Genomic DNA, 25902 nt, shown 5'->3' with positions numbered 1-25902 from the left:
CAAAAACCTGTTGGGCAAGGTCAACGTGCGGGACCTGGTTTTGCACAGAGTAGCTCATACGTATGCCCATGGCACTCACTCACAAGGAAGCATGCACACTCACCGGATTCTCCAGCTCTCCATGAGCACAGATGGCACAGGTGTTGGCCTCTGCGCCTTGGGTTCACACCAACCCCATGTCCTGTGTGTTAGATGGGATTCTCCGTAAAGCAAAAGGAGCGTTCTGATTTTTCTGAAATTATAAAGGATTATCATATCAGCACAGTCATGGATGCACGATTCTTAAAATACCATGTTGTTGTCTTTCCCAAACAAATATTTGGGTTTTTTTATTCCTGTTTTTTTGGTACCACATGACCTTTAATGGGATTTCAGAAAACACATAAATTCTTATAAAGGGTCTCAATTTTAAGATTTTCATATGGGAAGACCTTCTTCCATCTATAAGGGGCACTAAGCTACAGAGGGAAGCATTGAACCAATTAAAATAGGCCCATCCTGGTTTTGTTCCCTTGGAGAGGAAAATGTAAATACATTCAGTCATAGTCAGGAAATCCTATTAAGGGTATTTTGTTCATGTTCCGCAGCTTCACAGACGTGAGGGCACAGACACATCCTCTGCAGCCCCATTTGAGCAAGACATTTGCAAATCATCATCTGGTTTGCCTTCAGATTTTTACTCCTTTTTTTTCAAAGGTGGATTAAGAATGAAACCCTCTCTCCAAGTTCTAAATGCTCTGAATGTAATAATCAACCATAACAAAAACCATTTCTTTTAGAGGATGAAGATTTTACCGTGGATCCCTTAATGTGGATCCCTGTATGCAGCATGGCTTTGGAGCACTGCATAATTACCAAGTCAAACGCCGTGGATTGCATAAAGGGTATTAGAAATTATTATAATGGTATTTGGGGGAGACAGAGCTCATTTCCTAAAGGTCTCCCTATGTCATTCTTATTAATGATTTTTTATTTTTTATTTTATTTATTTTATTTTATTTTATTTATTTTATTTTACTATATTTTTTATTTTATTTTATTTTATTTTATTATTTTATTTTATTTTATTTTATTTTATTTTATTTTATTTTATTTTATTTTATTTTATATTTTTTTATTTTATTTTATTTTTTTGCCCCCTATCAATGCCAGGCAATTCAATACCATTTGGTCATTTCTTATGTCTGAGATGAAATGAAGCCAGGCGAGTTGGATTCTTCTGTTGTTTTATTTTTATTCCCCACTAGGCTTTTGGAGAGTTTTCTTTATTTTATCTGGTTTGACAGCTCCGTCAGAGTATGTCTAGGATTGGTTCCGTGTTTTTGTTTTCAGCGAGGCCTCCGATGTCACATTTTCTTCTGACAATGTCTTTGGCAGACTACATCCGTCTTCTGTCATTTCTATAATTACCGCTTCTGATCCATCTTCTGGAGGGCTGGAAGGACTCAGTGGGTCCGAAGACCCGAGGGAAGTGTGGTGGGCCTGATGCAGGAGGGCAGGGGACAGGGTAGGGAGACACAGAGAGGCCGAGGCACGAGATCATCAGGTCTTAGAAGGTACGGTGGGGTACACGCAGTTGTTTAGAGCCCACAGCATGCAAGCGAGTCCCTGAGCATGGAGTCATGGCGGCTCCACGTCAGTGCTTGGAGAATGATCAGAAACGGCGAGTGAGCTCATCTAGTAGACTGTGATCATGGTCCAGCTGGGTGGTGGTGGCTGCCTCGGGGCTGGTGGCCACCATGATGGAGAATAGGGGGCAGACATGGAAGTATATGCCTTGGAGAGAATCGACAAAGCCTGAAAACATATTGAATATGGGGGAGGATGAGAAAGAAGAGTCAGGCACGTGCCCTGCAATTCTGCTTTGTGCATCTGGGTGATGCTGTTTATCACAATAGGGAAGGCTGGGTGCATGGAAAGAATCATGTCCCTCCACCAAAGCTCACATGTGCAAGCCCTACTCCGCCAGTGGGATGGTTTTAGGAGATGGGGCCTTGGGCAAGTCATTAGGGTCTGATGGGGGGCTGGTGGCTGCTTACTCTCCTTATAAGAAGAGAAGAACTCAATCTCTGCGTCATGTGAAGACATACAAGATGGCGGCCATGGACAAGCCAGCAAGAGCGTCCTCCCTAGAATCCAACCCTGCTGGCCCCTGGATCTCACACCTCCAGCCTCAAGAACTGCACAGAAATATATTTGTGCTGCTCGGCCCCCTGGTCTGTGGTATGTTGTCACGGCAGCCCGAGTTAAGACACCAAGGGTGGTGGACTTTGGATGTCCTCGGCTTTCTTTCAAGGAGATCCTCTTTGTCTCTGAGATGCTCCCTGCGTCCTTAACGGTGTTGGTCATGGAGGAGTTACTCAAGCATTCTGACCATCTTTTGTCCCAATTAAGTCTGTCTAAATCTATTAAAATAATTGCAGTGGGGTGCTGCCAACTGGAAGGGACTAGGAGCCTGGTGCTTCTCATATTAATAACAAGACACAGGGGAGGACAAGGGATAGGATGGAGTCGTGAACCAACAGGAGGATGATTTGTCACTAGAGGACCCCAACTGGAGGGGGACGTGGGAGATTTGTTGAAGATGCCTGATTGCCGTCAGGATTCCTCTTATAAATCACCTGCATACGACAAGTTGTCATATTTGAATGTTGAAGAGTCGGCCGCCAGGATCCACTTAGCTGCTCATCATCCATGAGCCCCTCAAAAAGCTGCACCTGCTTTGTGGACCGGAGGTGTTGGGGGAATTTCCCAATCTTTCTCTACTGCTAAATATCCTTGCCCCCAGACAGAGACAGAGAATCTCAGTGGGGCTGGACCCAGAATCATTTTCTTCAGCCCCGTGAGATTTACACTCTGTAAGGGGTGGTTGAAATAATTATCTGTAGACACTAACTTGTCCTCTTGTCACATCAAGCAGATAGATTAGTATGTGCTGCATGATTTGGACTGATTTCCCTACCACAGTGTCGGATGTTGCCCCTACTGGCTGTTTGGCCAGAATTCCCCAGAGATCATGCCTCATACCCAAATCCTTTGTTCAGACGTGCATTTCCCAGGGCCGCCGTGACAAAATGCCAAAGTGGGTGCCTCTGAAAAACAATAGAAATGTATTCTCAGTTCTGATGCCTGGACACCCAAAGTTAAGGTGCCAGTAGGGTGGTTTCCATGTGGATTCTCTGACAGAGACTCTGTTGCAGGACTCAGTGGTTTTCCAGGGTTTTTTTGCATCTCAGCTTGTGGATGCATCTCCCCAACCTGCTTAGTTGTCTTTGCCTTTTTTATAAGGACACTAGTTACAGTGGATCCAGCCCCACAATCTCATCCTAACCAGTCATGTCCACACAGAAACCTTGACACCACCTGCTTACCATAGCTCCTTCCCACCCAGGCTGTGCCTCTGAGGTCCCAGTGTGCCTCCCAAAGAGCTCACTGATGTATCTGGCGGGTGCTCTGCCAAATTTCTGGGATGTTCGGACCCACTAACAGGGTGCCCTTCTTGGTCTGGGAAAGGGTTTGATGGACCTGAGGCTTAAGTAAGGCTGCAAACATCAATTGCATTTTCATGAAATTGGATCTCTCTACTTTTTAAAAGTCACCCACAAGCATTGCTTGCAAGAGGAAGCGTTCTCAAAATATCCCTCAAAACACCCCACAAATACGTGTGAGGCTTAAGAATGCACATTTCTCCCTCTGCCCTTGTCTGGGCCGTCTCAGGCATTTCTTGTACTCACTCTTCATGACCATCTGCCCCATCTGGACCCTTTGTCCAGAACATTCTCTTCCAAATGATGCCACTTATCCTCAATCCTCCAAAGATAAAAGAGGGATAATCAACTCACTTGTGTGATGGACACATTTCAAGCCTCAATTTAGCCACCAAAGCTTTGCACACTGAGTGTGGCTTAGCGTCAGGTGGTCCTGCCACCTTGTCTCCAGCCCCTTGGCCAGCCTCACAGGGCCTCAGACATAAGCTGGGGTCGACTCAGGGCTGCCTGTCTATGGAGGGACTGGGCTTCTATCTTCTAGGCACTGAGTAGTAGAATAAAAATAGCCTTGTGCACTTGTATTGGGTCTCCCTGATTCCTTGTAACCAAATTAAGACACTGATAATATTAAATCAGCCATTTTAATCATGTGGAGATGTACTGTCAGCGGCATGGAGCATATTCACACCGTTGTGTGATCATTCCCACCATCATGCCCAGAATGTCATATTCCATTGTGTGCTCATCCACTCATCTGTTGATGGTCATTGGGTTGCTTCCACATTTCCGCTATCGTGAATCATGCTGCTCTGACCGTGGGTGTGCAAATGTCTCTCCGAGACCCCGCTTTCAGTTCCTTTGGGTCTATACCCAGAAGTGGAATTCCTACATCACGGGGTAGTTCTATTTTTAATTCTTTGAGGCACCGCCATACGGTTTTCCACAGCAGCTGAGCCATTTTACATTCCCACCAACATGCACAAGGGTTCCAATCTCTCTATATCCCTGGAAATACTTGTTATTTCCCGTTCTTCTTCGTTTGTTGTGAGAGCAGCCAAGCTCATCAAGATGCCTAATTCCAGCATCGTCCATACTGCCTGGAATCTGCACTGACCAACAACCTACACGGATACCTCCCCTGGTGTCTTCACATCAACTTGACATCTACTGTCGCAACCTGTACAACCATTGGTCTGAAATTCCCATAGAACATCTGGATGTCTCCCAGGATGAGGACAGAATGAACACTTACGAGCATCGTTTTGGTGTTTGGCTGCAGTCAGGGGATATGAGTTCTGGGGTTTTGGCCAGAGACTGTGCCCACTGATGGCTTCATCTGCTCCCCACATTTTCCCAGCATAGCTTGCACAGAAACATCAATGTGGGCAGTCCTGCCTGGTGCAATGTTGTGTGTGTGAACATGTCTTTCTTCTTCCACATTAACTAAAGATGGCAGCATTTCAGGTAGTGAGGTCGCCATGTCAGCTTGGATCTCCACGTTAGCACGGAAAACGTGTAGGTCCTGCGGACACACACACCTTGTTGGGCTAAGATCCTGGGGTTGCAATATAACCGGGACTCCCCTGACTGGTTTAGAGGAAGAACACTGAGCCCCACTTGATTTGTATTACGTTTTGACCCCCCGAGGACTAACAAATGGTGTGTTAGCCTAATGCAACCTACTGATGGGAGAACAAATGAAATCCTCCCAAATTAAACACAGCCAATGTGCTCCTCTCTGGGTGCCAAACAAGAGTCGAAAGACCTGCTGCTTGATTTTTCAGAGAAGAGTAATTATGTTCAGGGTCTTTAGAAAGCAGGATAAATTAGTGAATTTGAGAATCAGTTGGGTAGGTGGTCCTTGGAATCGTCCATTTGTGTGGCACGTGCCACTTAATGCTTGCCCCCTACTGTGCTCTTTTTTTTTTTTTCTAATTCTATGTAGTGGCGAGTATACGATTGACATTGAAATCAGGTTGAAGTAGGTTCACTGGAGAACAGTTATAGGCCCAAGATGTGATCACAAGAAATAAGGACATCCACCCACTTGTTGCATTGGGTCCTTCCACTATGCAGGGCAGGATAATAAATCTGAACTACTAAGATGATCTGAAGGGGGTCACATTCAGGATTCTCACAGAAATACACAGTTCATGGGGTGTTTCAAGTTTCTATACCGAGTCACAGAATATGCTGGGGAAGTAAGAATGATCTCACAGAATAAATTCTAGCTACGTCAAAATCAAATCTTTCATAAAATATGCCTGCTTTTCATGGTGGGAACTGATCCTTTCATCTGCCTTTGCTTGTAGCTTAAAAATGTGTAAATTGACTTATTTTTATATATATCTTCCTACTTATCATTGGTCCTATTTTGAGGTCCAAAAGGAGGCCAAAAATAATTGGTTTCAGAAGGGGATGACTGCAGGAAAATGCCTGACCTGACATCCGTGTCTCTCATCAAAAGGAGGAAGTGCAGCTAGCCTGATTTTCCATTTGAAAGTCAGAAATTGTCTTATTTCTAAGCAGAGTGGAAGAGATGAGCTTGGCTCCAGAGCTCAAGACCATAAAAAGCCAAAGGACTCATTAAAGCTTGAATTCAGATTCATAATTCCGAGCATGCCTTTGTGAGTTCCATTTCCGGTTTCAGATCTATAAGCTCCATTTTTTTTTTTTTTTGGAAGAGTGGCCTTCTCTTTCTCAAACAATATACTACCAATTGCACATTCACAAAGTTGTCAGGAAACACCAGGCTGGCTTGATTAATGGCAGCCACCGAAATGGAGCCTCCGTTATGTACGGGAGTTTGGGGCAAGCATTTAATCACCTGGACATGTGTTCGGTCCCCGTCATCTCTCTCTGTGGTGCCCGGACGGGAACGTCAGAAGAAGTGGGAGCCTCCATCCTCCCGTGGAACCAGCGGGAATGGAGGTCTGTGTTGACGGCTCTCCAGTTTAGTTCGAGGCATGTGCAAAGCCAGGGCTGTTTGGTGCATCAGTCCAGAAAAGTGAACTTCGAGTCTGCCAACCTCATTTACAACCAACACGATGCATAAGATCGCCCCCTGGAAGGTCTCTGAGTGTGAATTTGGTGCAGGGAGATATACGCATTTGGAGAGTTTTCAAGGATATTCAATGAAAAGCCAAAGAACCACGGAGACCCCACAGACGGCGGGCTTGGAAACACAGAATCTGATTTCCGAGGGCTCGGGGAGCCACCTGGAGCAGCTAGGTTTGCCTCAAGAGCGCGGAGCCCTATGCAGCCGACAAAGAACGGCTGGACTTACCCATCGGGAGCACACATGTGAAGGGTCCTCCAGGGAATCAACGAAACGCCGTCGGCCACCTGAAAAATCAAGCAATCAGAGAGTCTTTTTTATTTCCCAAGGAGACTAGAAACCACATAATAATACAATAACTGTAACGCCGAGTGACTGTGTTTGCATGGTTAGGACCAATTGGTTGATTTTTACAGATAAACCAGAATTAAGAACTCTTACCAAGAAGCAAACACTTGTCATCTATTTTGGGTAGTGGCTGGCTTTTTTCTTAAATTTATTTATTTATTTATTTATTTATTTATTTATTTATTTATTTATTTTGCAAAGTGGTCCTTCCATGTCCCAAATACAAGCTCTGAAGGACCAGATATGTGGTTCCTGAATATTTCCTCCTGTTCTGCAGACTGTGTCTTCCCCCTGGTGATCACTCCCGTGGCTGTGCAACGTTTTTATTTGAGGCAACCAAAAAATCAATCAATCAATCAATCAATAAAATAAGTAAATTTTAAAAAGCCATTCCTCTGCGAGTTAAAGGTTGCGGATCTCAGGTTTGAGTCTTTAATGCATTTTGAGTTAATTCGCGCCTGTGTGTGTGTGGACGGGGTGAGAACAAGGGTCCAATTTCATTATTTTGCACGTGACTATGAAGTTTTCCCAATGGTGCATGTGGAAGGGACCACCCAGAGGGGTCTGCCCAGAATATACAGCACCCCAATCCAAGAGAGCTCATCTCCTCAAAAAAACAAAAACAAAAACAAAAAAAACAAAACAAAAAACAAAAAACAAAAAAACACAACACACACACACACACACACACACACAAAAACATTTTTTGAGCAATAAAATTTTTTTAAAGCAATGAAACAAAACACTATTCTTTAAGGCAATAAAGCAAAATAAACAAAATGCTTCAAATCTCCCCAGTGAGGAGCACCAGGCTGCCTGAGTCTGCAGAGCATGAGACTCTCGATCTCAGGGTGTTGAGTTCGAGTCCCATGTTGTATACAGAGAACTGAAAAATAAAACTTTTTTTTTTTAAAAAGCCTCCCCCCCCCAAAAAAGAAAACTTTTCTAGTTAGTTCAGCTTCTAAAATTGCACCATTTCCTTTGTTCCATAACAAAGGAAGGTAAAGAATCAGCTTTTAAACTGTGCATCAAGAGGGATGGTTTTGCTTAGAGTCCGTGACATGCGATGGACGTCGCTACAAATAGAGGCGGGAGGGACTGAGTCCCCACATCGGGAGGTCGGAGCCAGATGTCCAAGCTCTGAGCGCCTGCGCGTCGCTGCTAATTAGACAAAGGACTCAAGCGGGCGGAGCTGCCAACACTGGAGAACCGGTGAGCGGAGTCGCGAATGGCAGAGGTGCCCGAGCTCAGCGCGGGTGTAGCCCAACGGGGTTCACTTCTCCCAAACACCCAGAACCGAGGGAGTAATTCTCCATCATCCCCCCAGAATCCACAGCTTCCTTTTGTGTTGCCTGAAATACGCCCCGGCCTGTCAGGGCTCCTGCTCTCCGCAAACCAGGCACGGATCTGTGCACCAGGGGACGATGATCCCATTGACGGTGTGGGCCTCGGGGCGGGTAGTTACGACAAAGAAAAGGCTTCGAGAGCTTAGTAGGGGTTGAAGCTCACAGGGGATTTGGGAATGACAAGGTGCTCCGGGGGACCTGGGGAGGAGGAGTAGCACCGGATGAGCAGGTGTGCTGGGTGACACAGGGACCAGCAGGTGCACTGGGTGACCTGGGGAGGAGGAAGTGATGGGTGACCTGGGGATGAGCAGGTGCCCTGAGTGATACAGGGACCAGCAAGTCCACTGGGTGACCTGGGGATGAGTAGGTGCGCTGGGTGACACAGGGACCAGCAGGTGCATTGGGTGACCTGGGGATGAATAGGTGCCCTGGGTGACACAGGAACCAGCAAGTCCCCTGGGTGACCTGGGGATGAGCAAGTGATGGGTGACCTGGGGATGAGTAGCTGTGCTGGGTGACACAGGGACCAGCAGGTGCACTGGGTGACCTGGGGAGGAGCAGGTCATGGGTGACCCGGGGATGAGCAGGTGCCATGCGTGACACAGGGACGAGCAGGTATGCGGGATGACCTGGGAATGACTGGGTGTGCTGGGTGACCTGGGGAGGAGCAGGTGCTGGGTGATCCAGGAATGACCAGGTGTACCAGGTGACTCAGGGACAAGATGAGCAGATACTGGGTGACCTGGGGATGAGCAGGTGATGGGTAACACGGGGATGAGCAGGTGTGCTGGGTGACACAGGGACCAGCAGGTGCACTGGGTGACCTGGGGAAGAGCAGGTGCTGGGTGACCCAGGAATGAACAAGTGTACTGGGTGACACAGGAACCAGCAGGTGCACCAGGTGACCCAGGGACGAGATGAGCAGGCACTGGGTGACCTGGGGATGAGCAGGTGCGCTGGGTGATCTGGGGAGAAGCAGGTGCTGAGTGACCCAGTGACCAGCAGGTGCACCGGGTGACCCGGGGATGCGCAGGCGCTGGGTGACCCGGGGATGAGCAGGTCTGCTAGGTAACCCCAGGAAAAGCGGGTCTGCCAGGTGACCGGGTGTGCTGGGTGACATCAGGAATCCGCCAGGGCCCCCACCCCAGGCTTCTCTGTTTCCCCAAGAACAGCAGATTGTTGAGGGCACAGGCAGGACTTAAATATTTGGTGACACCATTACTGACCTCCAGGCAAGGGACCAGGTCTCAATCACCTGCTTTTTCTTGGGGCTTTTACTCTCTCACCTGCCTCCTAATTTACACCCACGTGTGCGGCCCCCGGGTCTCTGTCTTCTTTCTCGTACACACACAGACACTGATGCACACAGATGATATTTTACTGATTCCTGTTGCTTGGGGATTTTTTCAGCCTTGCATCCCTAGTTCCTGGAGCCTGCTGTATACAGTAGGTGCTGCATAAATGCTCCCTGCACGCAAGAATCCGTGCATGCATGAGTCGTCGAGGTGCCCGCCTTTGAAATCCTGCACTTGGATTCCAGTTCTTTCTCCACCACCCTCTGTGCTCGTGACCTTGGGACAAGCACTAGGACATCCTGGGTGTGTGTCGGCCCACCTGCCAGATGGTGACCTCGTGACCCCGCGGGACGGTTGCGGAGGACGGATGGACGGACGGACGGATGAGAACAGAGCCCGCCCCTTGAAAACACGCGGCCGCTGGCCCATCTCGTTACCAGGGCAGGAGCTGCGGAGTCCGAGCAACGAGGTTGGAAAATCGTCTTGGCGGCGAGACGCAGAAACGTGACAAGTGCCGCCGTTTGCCTGACGTCGTTTCCGACGTGGAGGGACAGGAGCAGAGGCGGGCGGGCGCCTGAGGGCAGCCGGCCAGGGACAGGCGGATGAGCGCACGGGACTTTTAAGAAAAAGACTTAATTTTTTCAGAGCCTTTCCAGATGTGCAGCGATGGAGAAGCAGGTGCGGAGAGAAGCCCTCGTCCTCGCGGCCCTGCGAACGCCCAGTCTGCGCCGCCATCAACGTCCCCACCGGACGGGGCGCTTGCTCCCATCGATGGACACGTGGACACGTCATCCCAGACTGGCGAGGTGACATTAGGTGCCCTTGTGCCTCCTGTGGGCTCACACAGACGTCTAAGGACGTGTACTCAGGACTACGGGGCCGAACGGGGTCGTGGGGCAGGGAAAACACCGTGTGATCCTATGGGGGGCAGCTATCGTTATGTGTGCATCGACACCTGTGGGCTGGACAGCATCCAGAGGCACCCAGGTCACCCAACACAGCTGCTCCTCCCCGGGTCACCCAGTGCACCTGCTGGTCCCTGTGTCACCCAGTGCACCTGCTCATCCCCACGTTACCCACCATCTGTGCTTCCCCAGGTCACCCATCACCTGCTCATCCCCAGGTCACCCATCACTTGCTCCTCAGGGCATGACCCCGGGGTCCAGAATCGAGTCCAGCATCCAGCTCCGTGTGCGAAGCCTGCTGCTCCCTCTGTCTCTCTCTGTGTCTCTCAAGAATAAATAAACATCTTAAAAAATAAATTAAAAGCGGCAGGTGTTAACGTCCAGAAGCTGGAGGTCACGGATCAAGTCCCCAGCACGTGCTGGCACCTGCACAATGTAATAAATCCAGAATAAAGAGCGTGGCTCACCCACCCAGGCCGCCCTGGGAGTTCCACAGACAGGATGTGACACGCGTGTGCGACGGTGGGTGCCACAGAGACGTCGGGAGGCTCGCGGGCGGAGCACAGGGAGCAGCGCCTTGCTCTCAGTGCAAAACGTGCATAAGGTCCAAGGGGACTTGGGTCGTAAGGGGAGCCGCAGAGGGGGGCTGGGTGATTGACAGCCCGCTGCGGCCAGATGCCAGCACACACCCCCACCCCGCCCTGGATGTCACAGGATGACTTCCGATGGCGACAATCTGCGTTTCGCTGCCGCCCCAAGACGCGGGTGCGCGGAAAGCCCCGAGGTGCTGAGGTCACCGCGGTCACTGTCCCCGAAGCCTCGCTTTTTGCTAAATACCGCTTTATACAAAGATTTAAGGGAGGTTTTCCGAAGCTGTGCAAATATCCCGTTCCTCTGGCCGATCTTGGCCTTCACCGCCGGGCCCTCGCCGCAGCCCGCCTGCCGATTGTGTCCATGTGTTTGCGGCGTCTCCTCCTTTGCGGTGGGTGTGTCTTCGGTGCGCTGGCTTGTCTTTCCGACGAGCTGCCGCACGTCTCTCTGGGTTTGGCGGTGGCCATTCCTGAGGCTGACACGAAGCCAGATTTCTCAGGAACGCCGGGGCGGGGGGCCCGTTAACGGGGGCTTGGATGTTTTCAGACTGCCCAGTGGTCTTGAGCGTGGTTTCATGGGGTGGCAGGCATGGAGCAGACACAAGTGGTGTTTCTTGGTGGGGGCCCCAGTTGTGCTTTGGGGAGGATCTCCCTGTGGGCGCCCCGCACTCCTGCAGAGATTAGGGAAAACTGACTCGCACCTGCCACTGGTTCTCCAACCCCTTCAGGGCAACATCCAGGGATCGCGCGCTTATAACCCTTGTGGGTTTCGTCTTTAGACTCTTCCGTGGTTTCCAGCCAGCTCAGTGCTTGAGAGGCGACGTCTTTACCTATGAAGACCCAACTGATGACCCATGACCGCCATTACTGAGGAACGCCACCTGCTGGCTGTGATCGTGTCAAGGATCCCACAACCACGCGAGACCCTGGAGTTCGTCCACGAAGGCTCATGTGATTGCAACAAGGCAGATGCATCTGGTCCTTGGTATTCACCCAAACGAGCTACAAACACCCGTCCACACCTGAACCTGCACCCTGGTGTGTATAGTAGCTTCCTTGGGTCCAACACGGGGCACATGCACCAACCTACCCATGGTCACCTTGACTCGCCATGTTGGACGCTAGATCTTTGGAACTTACTCATCTTATCATTGAACGTTTGCACCTTTTTTTAAAGATTTGATTTATTTATTCATGAGATACAGAGAGAGAGACAGAGAGACACAGACACAGGCAGAGGGAGAAGCAGGCTCCATGCAGGGAGCCCGATGTGGGACTCGATCCCAGGTCTCCAGGATCACTCCCTGGGCTGAAGGTGGTGCTAAACCACTGAGCCACTCAGGCTGCCCACGTTTGCGCCTTTTGACTAACATATTCCCATTCCATCCTGCTTCCCCAGCTCCTGGTGATAACCATCCTAGCCTCTGGTCCCCTGAGTCTGGTTATTTTAAATTCCGAGTGCAAGTGATACTGTGCATTACTCATGTCACTTCGCATAACGCCTTCCAGGTCCATGCATGTTGTTGCAAATGGCGGGACTTCCTTCTCTTTCAAGACTCAATAATATGCCATATACGTACACATTGGGAGTCTTGATGGACAACCCAGAGCTTAGAAGATCCCACTCGACTGAGGTCTGAGCTATAATCAAATATATACTATTTATATACAAATATGCAATATTTATATACAAATGAGCATCAGGTCCCACTCTCCAACAAATTCTTTGACGAATCCGATCTCATCCTGTTCTTCCTGTCCTGCCCATCCCCATTGCCTCTTGCTTCCCCTTCGAAAATTCAAATTATACACTTAAAAAAATGTGAACTGCAGGACACCTGGGTGGCTCAGGGGTTGAGCATCTACCTTCAACTCAGGTCATGATCCCGGGGTCTTGGGATCGAGTCCCGTGTCGGGCTCCCTGCATGGAGCCTGCTTCTCCCTCTGCCTGTGGCTCTGCCTCTCGCTGTGTGTCTCTCATGAATAAATAAACAAAATATTTAATAAAAAAAAGTGAAACGCACAGCTGTATTGTCAGGACACAAATTTCTGGAGAAACAGGTAGAAAGTGTGGACAGAGCTGCCATACTTGCCGGCCTCCTGGTGGAGAGAACACCGCAGTCTGCAAAGTGTGGCTGACACAAACCGCACACAAACCCATGTGGCTGCGTCTCCTCCGCCCCCAACCATTGGCCTCAGCAAGAATCTAAGGACCCGCAGTGACTTAGATCCGGAATCTGACATGGTGCCACGTTTTGTCCACTGGCAAGTGACAAATAACATCTTGCTGAGATGGGAGGGGTAGCTCCTGGGTGTTTCAGATAAGGGTGTGTAGTGCCAGCGATGATGATGATGATGATGATGATGATGATGATGATGGAATGGTCCTCCCGTTGAACAGCAAATGCAAACAGGAAATAGCTTGGTCATTATGGCGGGGAGGAGATGAGGACCCCTGGGAGAATGGGGAGAATCAGGGGCACAGCCAGGACATCATGGATCATGACTAAAGCCCGCGGCGTTATGATTACAGCCTTGCCATGCCAGCCCCGCCCTCTTCCTGCGTTTGGCTGCCATGTTTTCTGATATCAATTATCACCATTAGGTTCCGAGCACCGTGTGGGTGTTTGAAGCAAACAATCCACGGTCTCTGCCCTCAAAGAACTGAAGGCTTTGGGAGATAGCAAAGGACAAGAAGACCAAGAATATGTAAATCTTCCTACGAATGAGACAAAGTGAGATTTCCGACCCAAAAAAGCAAAACAAGCAAAAGCATTTCACAAAGAAAGCACTTCGATTCTTATCCAAGGTCACTTTGTAAAAGTTGACTTTGCTGAATGAATGAATGAATGAATGAATGAAGAGTCCAGACAGATGGAGCAAGATTTTAAATAAAAGTGGTTTGCTGGGGGCACCTGGGTGGCTCAGTTAAACGTCTGCCTTCGTCTCAGGTCATGATCTCAGTGTCCTGGGATCGAGCCCTGAGTTGGGCTCCCCGCTCAGCAGAGAGCCCGCATCTCCCTCTGCCCCTGTCGCTCCCCCTGCTTGTGCTCTCTCTTGTGTGCGCTCTCTCTCAAATAAATAAATAAAAATTTAAAAAAGGGGTTTGCCAAGATTTGTGAAGAAAATGATACACGAAACTTGCCATCACCAAAGCAGAATAACATGGCGCCACTATGTGTGTAAAAAGTCAGAATGGAGAACACGCTTATCGTGAGGAGCACCAGGTGATGGATGAGAGTGTTCCGTCACGAGACTGTACCCCCGAAACTAATATCCCACTGGATGCTAACCACGGTGGAATTAAAATAAAAAAAAACCTTAATTTAAAAGACACATTCCACATGTGGGAAAAAAGAAGTCAGAAAGGAAATGAAGATCAGAAATTCGCATCTTGACTGTACAGAAGAGAGGATGTGTAGATCGTACTTTGTTCACGCCGAAGCCGAGAGTAAAACGGGAGCTAAGTGGGTCGGGGCGCTTGTTGAAGATAAATTGGAATTGTGTGTTGGTGTTTGAACTTCTCTGAAGAAGGATGAATGCATCTCCCTGCGGTGTGAGTGCTGCTTTGATGCCGGACGTCCTTTTGAGCCATATAAATAGTGTGCATGTGCTCATACATGTGTTGGAACACCCATCCTACACGACACTGTGTTCTAGGGTCTAGAGGCAGGCGCGTGAATAACGACGGCCATATCAGCTGCCTCGTTGGGGAGGCCAACATGGAGACCTGGGTTTTGAATGTGGTTTTGGAACGATGCCCCTGAACGGCTCCTTAACTGGAAGCTTGGAGGACACAGGACCAGGGAAGCACCTCGGAAGGTACTGAATGGTCCAAGGTGTTGGTGGTACAGATGGAAAAGGTAGTCACTGAGACAGCAGCACCATGATGACGTGCTAGAAGACATGTGTTGACTTGAGATGCATTTGGGATGCAGAAGCTGTAATTTGTGAGAAGAAATTAGTGATGCACATAAGGGGGGCCTCCAAGTCCCTCCATGAGGCACTTGGCGGGGGGTGAGGCATTCCATCAGCCAAGATTGGGAACACAAGGCAGGAAGTACATTTGGAAGGTGAGGCAGATGACCATCTCAAGGCAGACTATGGAACTGAGTGTGTACGATGTCTCTTCCAGGGCCAGGAGAAGACCCAAAAGGGTCAGTTGGCTTTGCGTGCAAGGGGTTCCTGGGATCGCACAGACACACGGGGTTTGGGAGGTAATGGCAACTGTGAATATGAGCATGTGGCCAATGATAAGGCAATAGGACCAGACCGCAGCCTGGGACCAGAGTGTCAGGAGTGGAAAAGTGATCAAAACTACTTGCCAGCACCAAAACTGTTAAAACGTAGAGTTACCCTATGACCCAGCTATCCCCACTTCTAAATACATAGCCCCGCAATTGGGAACAGATGTTGAATCTAAGCTAGCACATCCATGTTCATAGCAGGATTATTCACGACAGCCAAAAGGTGGAGACAACCCAACTGTCCACGGATGGACGAAGACATGAACAGAACGGGGTCCATCCGCACAGTGGACTATTACTCAGGCGTGAAGAGGGAATGGCACCTTGGCACATGCTACAATGTGGATGCACCTTGAAAGCGTGAAATAAAAGCAGCCAGACACAGAAGACCGCACATCGTATGGTTCCACTCACACACAGTGCTTAGGATAAGGAAATCCACAGAGAGAAAAAGGGAGTACTGGCACGCAGGGGTGGGAGGAAGTCGGTTGGGGAGGGCTGCTTGATGCGGCTGCAGGGTTTTTCCATCTGGGGCGATGCTCTGGCACAACAGGTGGTGCTTGCACAACACGGCGCACGTGCTCAACGCCACTGAACCGCACACTTTGAGTTTGTTCATGTTAATGCAAATTTCACACCAAGATAGAAAAAAGAGAAGAAAAAACAGCATGGCCAGCGTGGGTGGATGAGCATCGGCAACCGAGGATGTGAAAGACTGAATGTTAAAGTAAGAATCACCAACACAGGGCGTCTGGGGGGGCTCAGTCGGTTAAGCGCCCGACTCGTGGTTTATTTCAGCTCAGGTCACGCTCTCAGGGTCGTGACATCGAGCCCTGTGTCGGGCTCTTTGCTTAGCATGGAGTCCCCTTGGAGTGTCACCAATGCCACAGGGAGTGAAGGAGACGGGCCGGTGCTCTCTTTAGTGATGGCGACATGGTTTATCTGGATGCATGCCACGTCCCGTGGAAGCAGGAGCCAGTGTAAGAGGCACGTGTGCAAGGGATGGGCCACAAGGTGAGGTGCTCGTTTCAGGAAAAGATGGAACTAGACCACGTGTGTAGTTAAAAAGAGTCCGTTAGAGTGACACACCATGCGACTCTGCAGCCATCGGCCGCAGTGATGGACAGCTCGGCCCCTCTGGGAAGACGGATGAGTAAGCACCACCGCCATGATGGACCCCCATGGAGCTCGCTAGTTTTGGCTGCCTTGCTCGTACAAGTGGTTTGGCTCCAGGGAAATACGGTCTGAACAATGTGGGAAGACCCATGGAGACATAGCCAACTCCACCAGCCATGTCGGAGAAGGCTTCACGGAGCGGTGGCATCCATGTCAGGGTGTTGAGTGACCTCCCCATGGCTGCCTGCCGTACCAGGTGCCACAGAGCAGAGGGCACAGGACAACGGACATGTCCTGTCCCTGTTCTGGAAGCTGGAGATCTGCAGGCCAGGTGTGGGCAGGGGTGATTCCTCCTGGAGGCTCAGGGGGCGTGTTCCATGCATCTCCGCAGCTTGTAGTGTTTGCCAGTCATTGCTGGCGGCCCTCAGCTTGGGGGGGGGGATGCAACACCGCATCTGCGCCCCCAGGTCTGCCTCACGTTGCCTGCGCATCTGTGCATTCACTGGGATGTCTCCTCCGTGGGCGTCTATCTCTACCTCTGTCTCTTCTCTTATGGGGACACCTGCCATACTGGACTTGAGCCCACCCTCGTGGTCTCACCTCCACGCGATCCCGTGCAAAGACCCTATTTCTAAATAGGGTCACATTCACAGATCCTGGGGGCTAGGACTTCAGCATTACTTTCGCAAGACAGAGGGACACGGCTCAACCCGCGGCAGGGTGGGAGGTGTATGAAGAACCAGGGTAGTTGACGAGCAGATGAAAGGCACTTCTCCACCAAGGAGTAGGATGAACAAAGTCAGCGCGTCGTGCTGCGGGACGAGAGGCAGAGCAGCACTGGATGGTTGAGGCAGCTGGACACGAGGACACGAGTGCCAGACAAACAACGTAGGGCCCATGAGATGCAGACCCCAGGCTGGCCTCTTGTTTTCCCTGGTGTAACAGCCCGGTGTCTCTCTACCCCATTGCTCACATGGATTTATTGTGGTTTTCAGCCGGCCTTGCCTCACGGCCTGTGACCATCTGGTGGTAATCAAAACGCAAGGATGGAGTCATTATTAAAACCAGCAGGACTATTAAGTGCGGCGTTGTCTTTTGAGCTCCACATTGTTTATAGGGATGGGGCCCATAGATGTCCGACCCCTGCTGTCCAGAAAAGAAAATCTGGGGAATAGCTAAGTGAGTCATGAGAGGCTGAGGAGGCGTGAAGCAAACAAAGTAATGGAGGCAGAGCCAGCCCCGGGCAGTGCACGGGGGGAGGCAGGGCTCACCCCTGGGTCTCCAGACCTTCCAGATGACAATGTGCATCTTTTCACTCTGGTCCCTTCCTGGTCCCTAGCCTGCCGGGTCCTCGGCCACCAGGGACACACGAGATGAATGGAAGGATGGAAGTTTCCAACAGTGAAGGTTAAGATCAGGTTCCAACAATGCTGGTGATAAAACACTAATAAATACATCTCCAGGACCGTTCATGATATGTATTGACATATCGGCTGATTATAAGGAAAAACTAAATACGGATCATCGGGGAAATACAAATCAAGACCACAGTGAGATCCCGCCTCCCTGCTGTTTGTCAGAATGGCTAAAATCAACAACTCATGACACAACAGGTGTTGGCGAGGATGCGGAGAGAGGGGGACCGTCTTGCACTGTTGGTGGGAATGCGCACTGGTGGAGCCCCTCTGGAGAACGGTGTGGAGATTCCTAAAAAAAAAAACTTAAAAATAGAGCTACCCTACAACCCAGAAATTGCATTACTGGGTATTTACCCCAAAGATATAAACACAGTGATCTGAAGGGGCACCTGCACCCCAGCGTTCACAGCAGCCATGTCCACAGTAGCCAAACTATGGGAAGAGCCCAGATGTCCATCAAGAGATGAATGGATAAAGAAGATGTGGGAGATACAGACAACGAAAAATTACTCAGTCATCGGAAAGGATGAAATCTTCCCATTTGCAATGACGCGGATGGAACTAGAGGGTATGACGCTGGGTGAAATAAGAGAAAGACAATGTGATTTCACGCATATGTGGAATTTAAGAAACAAAACAGACGAACGAAGAAGAAAAAGAGGCAAACCAAGAAATGGACTCTTGACTCTGGGGAACACGCTGGTGGGGAGGGGAGGTGGATGGGGGGATGGGGGAAACAGGTGATGTCGTGATGAGCACCAAGTAATATACAGAATTGTGGAACCACTATATGGAACATCTGAAGATAATATTTCAGTGTATGTTAACTATCTGGAATATAAATAAAAACTAAAAAAAAAAAAAAAAAGAATATAAAACGTTACCTTAGTCTCCCGGGTAGACCAGAAGTCTCCGTCTTGACTTTCTGTCTGGTGCCTAAATTTCCATTATTCTGCAAGGAAACCGTGTCCTTGGGAGACTGTCTGTCCCGGCTCATTGACCTAGGAGAGAGTCAGGTTGTAAGTGGTCTTCCTGGAAGCCAGAACCCATCCCTTTAATATTGGGGTTTATTGTGTATGCAAATGGGAATTTTATACGTTTCATGCCGAGTAGAACTCTGCTCTAAAGGACAGAAAAGGCTCTTTTTCTGGGATCGATGATGCACTTCACAGGTGTCCACCCTCAGTCGGGGTGTGTTGGGCCCGTCAGAGCAGAGGGATGCAAACGTTGCAGGTTGGTGTGGGGATGGGAGGTGGAAAGGGGTGGCCTAGCAGGGACATGGCCCCCCGGGGGTCAGCACAGTAACCAAGGGGCTTCCCATTCCTCATCTGGAAGTCAGAGGGCCCTGCAAATGCTCTCCAAAGCCTCCCCCATTCTTACATTTCAGGTGTTCTTTTCTTTTTTAAGATTTTGTTTATTTATTCATGACAGACACAGAGAGAGAGAGAGAAAGAGGCAGAGACACAGGCAGAGGGAGAAGCAGGCCCCACGCAGGGAGCCCGACATGGGACTGGATCCCCGGTCTCCAGGATCATGACCTGGGCTGAAGGCGGTGCTAAACTGCTGAGCCACCAGGGCTGCCCACGTTTCAGGTTTTCACGAATTTTCCACGTTTTTTGAGTTGGTGTCACTGCACAAAGACCATAAGTGAGTCCTCCCGGCCACCAGAGGGGGCTCTGCAGACAGGATTTCCTCCCTCTCAGGAAAATTTGGGCTTATTACCCGTGTGATTCGTAAAGCTTGTCCTAGTATCTCCAACTGATCTTTGTCTTTCAGTTTTGAAGGACTGGTTCTGCTGCTCCTTCAAGGGGGTGCGCTGCGGGGGGTTTCATTTGTCTTCATTTCTTCTCTTCCCGCCTCCAAAAAGTCCCTCCACTCCTCAAAATACCACCTTTCATAGGGCCTAATGGGTGCTCCAAAACTACATTTCCTGCACGGACTTCTTTGCTTTCTCTAACTGTCCTAGGATGTTTCTCTTAGGCGTCTTGACTTTCTCAAAATTTCATCATTCTCCAAACCAGCGGTGATATCTGTAGGCATGTCCTGGGGCGGCTTCAACCAAGTACCTCAAGCTTGGTGTTTAAAATACAGAAGTGCATCCCCTCCCCCAGCTCTGGAGACCAGAAGTCTGAGCTCCAAGTTGGGAGGACCACTGAGGTCCAGAGGCTCCAAGGAGGGTCCTTCCTGCCTCTTCCAGTGTCCGGGGCCCCAGATGTTCCCAGTCTGGTGGCCGCATCGATCCCATCTCCACCTCCATCCTCACAGGGCTCCTCCTCTGCATCTGCATGTCCTCTTCTGTCTCTCACGAGGACCCCTGTCGTTGGACGTAGGGCCACCTCATCCAGGATGAGCTCATCTCAAGATCTTTCACTTCATCCCATCTGCAAAGACCATATTCCCAGAGAAGACCCCATTCCCTGGTTCCTGAAGGTCCGGATATGCATCTGTGTGTTGGGAGGCCATCGTTCCCTCTGCTGCAAACATTAAACATCTGTTTCCCCTCCTTTGACATGGGCATGGGGCACTCAGAATGGGGTCCGGCCATATGGCCAGAGCCCTCCTGGAGACCCTTTATGCTGCTAGGGTCTCCCCTGGATCATGCAAGGGTCCACTGCATAGTGGTGACACACACAGTGGGGGAGTGGGCTTGGCCAAGTGACTGTCTCCCACCCGATACAGGACGTGTTGCATATTTTCACAAAAAAAGCAAACATGAGCACTGCCAAAACTCCCTCTTTCATCCCTATCACACCTGCATCCCGGCTCCCTGTTAACAACGCCATTATTTTTCCCAGTGCACCAGGCAAGAAACTTCAGAAGTCGTCTTCTGATTTTCCCGGGTCCATCTTTCCCTCCATCTCCTGTGTCCTGTCATCACCTTTTCCACCTGCTCACCTGGGCTGGTCCCCGTTGCTTGAGGACCGAGCCCTGCCTCAGTTTCTTACCTGCTCTGTGGGATTCCTAAGACCCTCCGCTCTGAGGCCCTTTTCCTAGCTGAGCAACTGGATTTCCCACTGCTTTCTAACACTTCCATTTTTGTGAACTAAGTGGATTTTTTAAAAATATCTACATGTGCCTTGATAAATTGTGCAATACCACCACCACCTCCTGCTTTCTGCAAAATTCTGAATCCTGGTCAATACACAGCAATGTGTTCAAAATAGAGGGATAAAAGGAGTGTTTCAGTTCAGGGTCTTGGAAGCCTGCAGGGACATTGATATTCAGCAGTGGGGAAAATGCGGGTCAGCGGAGGCACGGACAGGTCAACCCACTGCCGCTGTGGGAGCCAGTCTAGACGGAAGCATTGTTTGAATAGATAAAGGTCACTCACCCCAGACAAAGATGTGCTCAGCCTCAGCCTCGGAGGTCACTGAGAACAAAACAAAAGAGCAAAAAACAAACAAACCACCACCTGCTATTCTTTATATTCACATACACCAGGTTCCTATCAGGTCATTGAGAATGAAACAAAAGAGCAAAAAAAGAAACAAAGACCCACCTGCTATTCTGTATATTCAGATACCTCGCTTCCTATCAGGTCTAAGTCTCAAATTTTATTAGGGGCCAAATCAGAAAACTATATAAAAAACATTATTTTTTAAAAAGATTTTATTTACTCATGAGAGACCCAGAGAGAGGCAGAGACACAGGCAGAGAGAGAAGCAGGCTCCCTGCGGGGAGCCCGAGGTGGGACTCGATCCCAGGACCCTGGGGTCACGCCCTGAGACAAAGGCAGATGGTCAACCACTGAGCCACCCAGGTGCCCCAAAAAACTGAGACTTGAAACAATCCCTCATTGATTCATAAAACTGAGAAGAGAACACCACGGTCTGTTCATGAATGTCACAGTCATTCATCAATTGATCAATTGTTCAACAGATACGTATCGATCCTGTGGCACTGGACACATATTATGACAGACGGAGAAAGACATAAGTTCTATCCCTGTTAACGGAGTTCACAGCCCCGACAGGATCACGCAAGGCATTCCTCCATTTTAGATCAATGTGATGGGAGTAATTTCTGACCTTGGGTTGGTACAGGTGCTCGCATCCCAACGATCTTGTCAACCTGTGAATTCACGACAGTCTGATTTCCCCAACGCGACCTGAAGATGAAATAAATATCCTTACACGATTTGAGTTTGTGACACAGGAACGCAATCGTGATGACACATGTCGAGAAACGCCGGTGGCGTCTTCCTGCCAACGGCACATACGATGACTTGGGACATTTGAAAGGCACCATGTAGTAGAACGAGAAAAATCCTACATGAAGGCGAATCACGTAGCACTTCCTTGTATATGATGGGAAGACTCAAGACTGGGAATATCCTAATCGTTAACCGGTGACAGCGCAAGCTCAAAACCGCCGTTCTGTGTTCTTTTCTTGTATATCTCCCCGATCCACCGCACTCTTGAATTGTCACAGTTGGATGTTTCTCTTTGCAGCATTTCCGGGTGCGGCGGGATTTAGCGCGGGACCCACGTCAAGACACATTAGCAAAGATGCTCACTTTCCAGAGGGACCTTGCTCTGGGGAGACAGGGGTGAGCTGCCCTTCCACTTCTTGTGCCCGTTCCTATTATTTCATTCCTCATTGGGAGGCTCCCACTGGACCGTGCCCCGCAGGAGGACGGTCAGGTCAGCCACCGCCTGGCCGTCCCTGCTACCATAGCGACGCGTTCCTGTCCAGAAAACACCCGTGCGTCTTTTCTTCTCCGAGGGGAACTGAAAAGTGAGGGGTTGATGCGGGCATCGCCTGAGGACTTGTCCCTCTTGAGAAGCTGTACCTGCCCCCTTCCCACCTCCTGCGGTCATGCTCTGCTCATTTCCATCAAAAACAAGCCGAGTGGAAAACGCGTTCCCTTCTGTTCAGTTCACCGGAGACGAGTCAAGACCTGCCACTGACATTTCCAGCTCTACTCAAGGTTGCAAGGAATAAAGGAACGGATGAATCACTACTTCCGAGGAGAGCGAGCGGAGCTCTCAACGTGGGATCTGACCCTTGGAGACAAAGCAAATGGGAGTTTGGGCAAAACCGGCAAAATCCCATCTGAGCAAATCCCATCTTTGCCGGAAAGCCACGATGCGGACAACTCCCCCTAAAATAAAGCAAAGGGGATTATCTCCAAGAGGAACCCGGTTAACCACGTTTTATGGGGTCGATGCAGGCACAGGGAGACGATTACGGTTTCTGGGAGGTGAGACTTTCATAGCAACTTGGGAAAACCCGCAGATCCCCGCGGGGAGTCTGTTCTCGGCCACTCCTCACACGTCTGTCACCGAGAGCGCTCAGACCCAAATACCTTCTCTTAAGTCTCTAAATTTGCGTGAACGATGAGATTAAACTTGCAAGCTTTCTAACCATGGGGAGGCGATGCTGACAGCTCAAATTACAGGTTTTCACAGCCCCGGTGTTGTGCCTTATTTTTGCTTCTCGGAAACAAGAAATAGGCGTGCATAAATTAACCCGAAGAGATACTGCAGCCAATAATTAGCCACGCTTGCAGTGCAAAGTATGGGGTTGGTAGCGTGAGTCACAGAATATACAATTTTCTCCTGATCTGGCGCAGAAAATACATCGCATTCAGATGGCTCTTGTGTCAATCATAGCGAAACTAACTCTACCTCCACCCCCAAATTTTTTTGATAACAAAACCCCCAAAAGCCCAGAACCCAAACAACAGGCCCTGCATATTGATTAGAAGTCCAGATTCATGTGCATCTTCGGGGACACCTGTCTTTGGGGTCTTGGGGTCACTGGCTATGGGAACGCAGATCCTTTTCACTTCCTGTCTCTCTGTTCATATAACTGACCAGCCGTGCATTTGAAATTCCTAAAATCCACCTCACTTTCTCACATGCACCATTCTTGTGATGTATTGACTAATGCTATTTGCTTAATCAATGTTCATATTCTGTTTTTTTTTTTTAGAAAAAAAATATTTTTTTAAGTCAGCTCCACATGGGGGCTTGAACTCACAACCCTGACACCAAGACCTGAGCTGAGGTCAAGACTCAGATGCTTAATTGAACCACGTGGAAGCCCCTCCATGTTCATATTCTTGGCAGTGATATTCCTATAAGTTTCAAGAACTCTTTCCCTGTGCGTTTTAAATAGAATTTTAAATCATTCTTTGGAAACTCTCGCAAATCATTTGCAAGCACTTCTCCTCGCCCCAAGCTCTGAATAATATCCATACCTTGAGGGATCCTTGGAGGTTTCAGAGAACTGAGTTAGGAACTCTATGAGCTGGAGCGTTTTTATGCAGAGGTAAATCTTTCCAAATTTATTTAATCACTGAGACGGGTTTATTGACCTTTGCTTTGTTTTACTAAATTTTGGCAGCGCATGCTCTTCCTGCAATGGTCCGTTTAATTCTGCTTTCCAGGGGCATTTGCATAGACCGCTGCCAATCGCATTGATTTTCACGATTAACGCACCATTTCCAAGTCCGTTTGGGGCACGTGCACCCTGCCTTTCTTTTCAAGTTGCTTTCCAGTGGTTTATGCGACATTTTTTTGTTTGTTTTCAGAAAACTAAGTGTCTGCTCTATCGCACACACTTCTTAAAAATATTTACTGGGCATCTCTTTTGGACCATGCAGTGTTCTAGAAGGTGGACATAAAGCAATGGCTGCAATAGCGTCCACCGAGTGCATACTGACAGCAATGCACCTGCGGGAGTGTCTCGGGGGGCAAGCATGGAAAATACATGCGTGTCTGTACGACTGTAGGAAATGTATATTATGTCGCGATAGGTGCTATGAATCCTGATAAACAGGATGAAGACTTAAAAGTGATAAAGCGTCTATGACAAGGTAACATTTGAACACAGACCAGAGAGGGTGGAAGCAGCCAGTGATGCTCATCTCTGGGCGTTGTAAGTCCTAGCAGGGGGGAACAGCCAGCGCAAAGGTCCTGAGGTGGATTGTGATTCCTGCAGAGAAAGGAGATCCAAGTGTCTGAAATAAAGAGACAAAACCAAATGCTGGTGGAGTTGGAGGTCAGACAAGTAGCTTGCATCCATGTCAGGCCCCTGTCGGCTTTGACACCAAGGTAGGATTTTATATTCCCAACAAACGATTTATCATTTCTGCTCTTCGTCTACATACTCATGTACTAAACTCCTCTTTTAATCATGAAAAAAACTCATTTTCTTCCTTTCCTGAGATTTGTTCTGCTTTAAAAATTCCTCAGTCTGGTGCTTCATTCATTACATAAAAACTAAAATCATGCCAAAACAGTCAATCCCCTTCAGGCTCCAATGGGAGTAACTTTTGCCCCATCCCCAAATTTATGAAATGGTATTTATTTCCATTTCCTTCCCCTGGCCCAAAGGCCTTTAAAAGAGACTTTAAAAAATTCCAGTCCTGTAGTAGTTTTGTTTGTTAATACCTTGTGATTAAACTCTAACTTCATGACATTATGGCCCAAAATATGGTTAATCATATTTACACTGTTTGGATTAATGATGTTTTGCTTTTGAGCTAATATATGGTCTGAAAAAAACATAATATGTATTTTATGGATATGGATTTGATTATACAGCCATTACATTTCACTTCTGCTATATAATTTGAATCCTTAATATCCCTATTCCCTCCTTTGTCTTCTTCAATCTGTCATGCACAAATGTCTTAATAGGAGTTTTATTTTTGGTCACAGGGAAGATGAGGTTATTTGACCCACTAGTCCTGCTGAAACAAATTGAATGTGCTGGAGAAGCCGATCTGTAAAGCATCTTATTAAAAGCATCACAGCACTGATGGGACGGCAGGATATCATCTGACTATGGTCTCCAGGGAGGCAGCAATGCAGAGAAGTAACGGGATCCCTGGAGCCACCTTTTCCCCAGAGGGCAGCTGGTGAACTGATCAAAATTAAACCTCATTTTTAACATCTCCCTCATGTTTCCAGAAAGAGAAGACAAAGGCTTTATGTCCTGGTCAAGGTAGAGAGTCTAATGGAGGGGTTTTCCTGCCCCGAGCTACAATTCTGAAGTGTTCTAACAGCAGTTCTCAAAGTCTGGTACAGAGAACCTCGAGGGGTGGTTCCTTGAGTCAAAACTATTTTCTTTTCTTTCTTT

General features: G+C 48.8%; 1 long non-coding RNA gene across 1 annotated transcript; it reads right to left on the bottom strand.

Moving 5' to 3' along the window:
• Positions 1–6774: 6774 nt before the first annotated feature.
• On the bottom strand, positions 6775–24756 carry LOC140628140 (uncharacterized). Its single transcript, XR_012026527.1, has 3 exons — positions 24654–24756; positions 18696–18812; positions 6775–6833 (listed from the first exon to the last, which is right to left on the bottom strand). It is a non-coding gene; the product is annotated as an uncharacterized lncRNA (long non-coding RNA).
• Between the last annotated feature and the right edge of the window lie 1146 nt (positions 24757–25902).

This window comes from Canis lupus, chromosome X, assembly GCF_048164855.1.
Source record: "Canis lupus baileyi chromosome X, mCanLup2.hap1, whole genome shotgun sequence".
Classification (NCBI taxonomy): Eukaryota; Metazoa; Chordata; class Mammalia; order Carnivora; family Canidae; genus Canis; species Canis lupus.
This window is presented reverse-complemented; position numbering and strand designations above follow the sequence as displayed.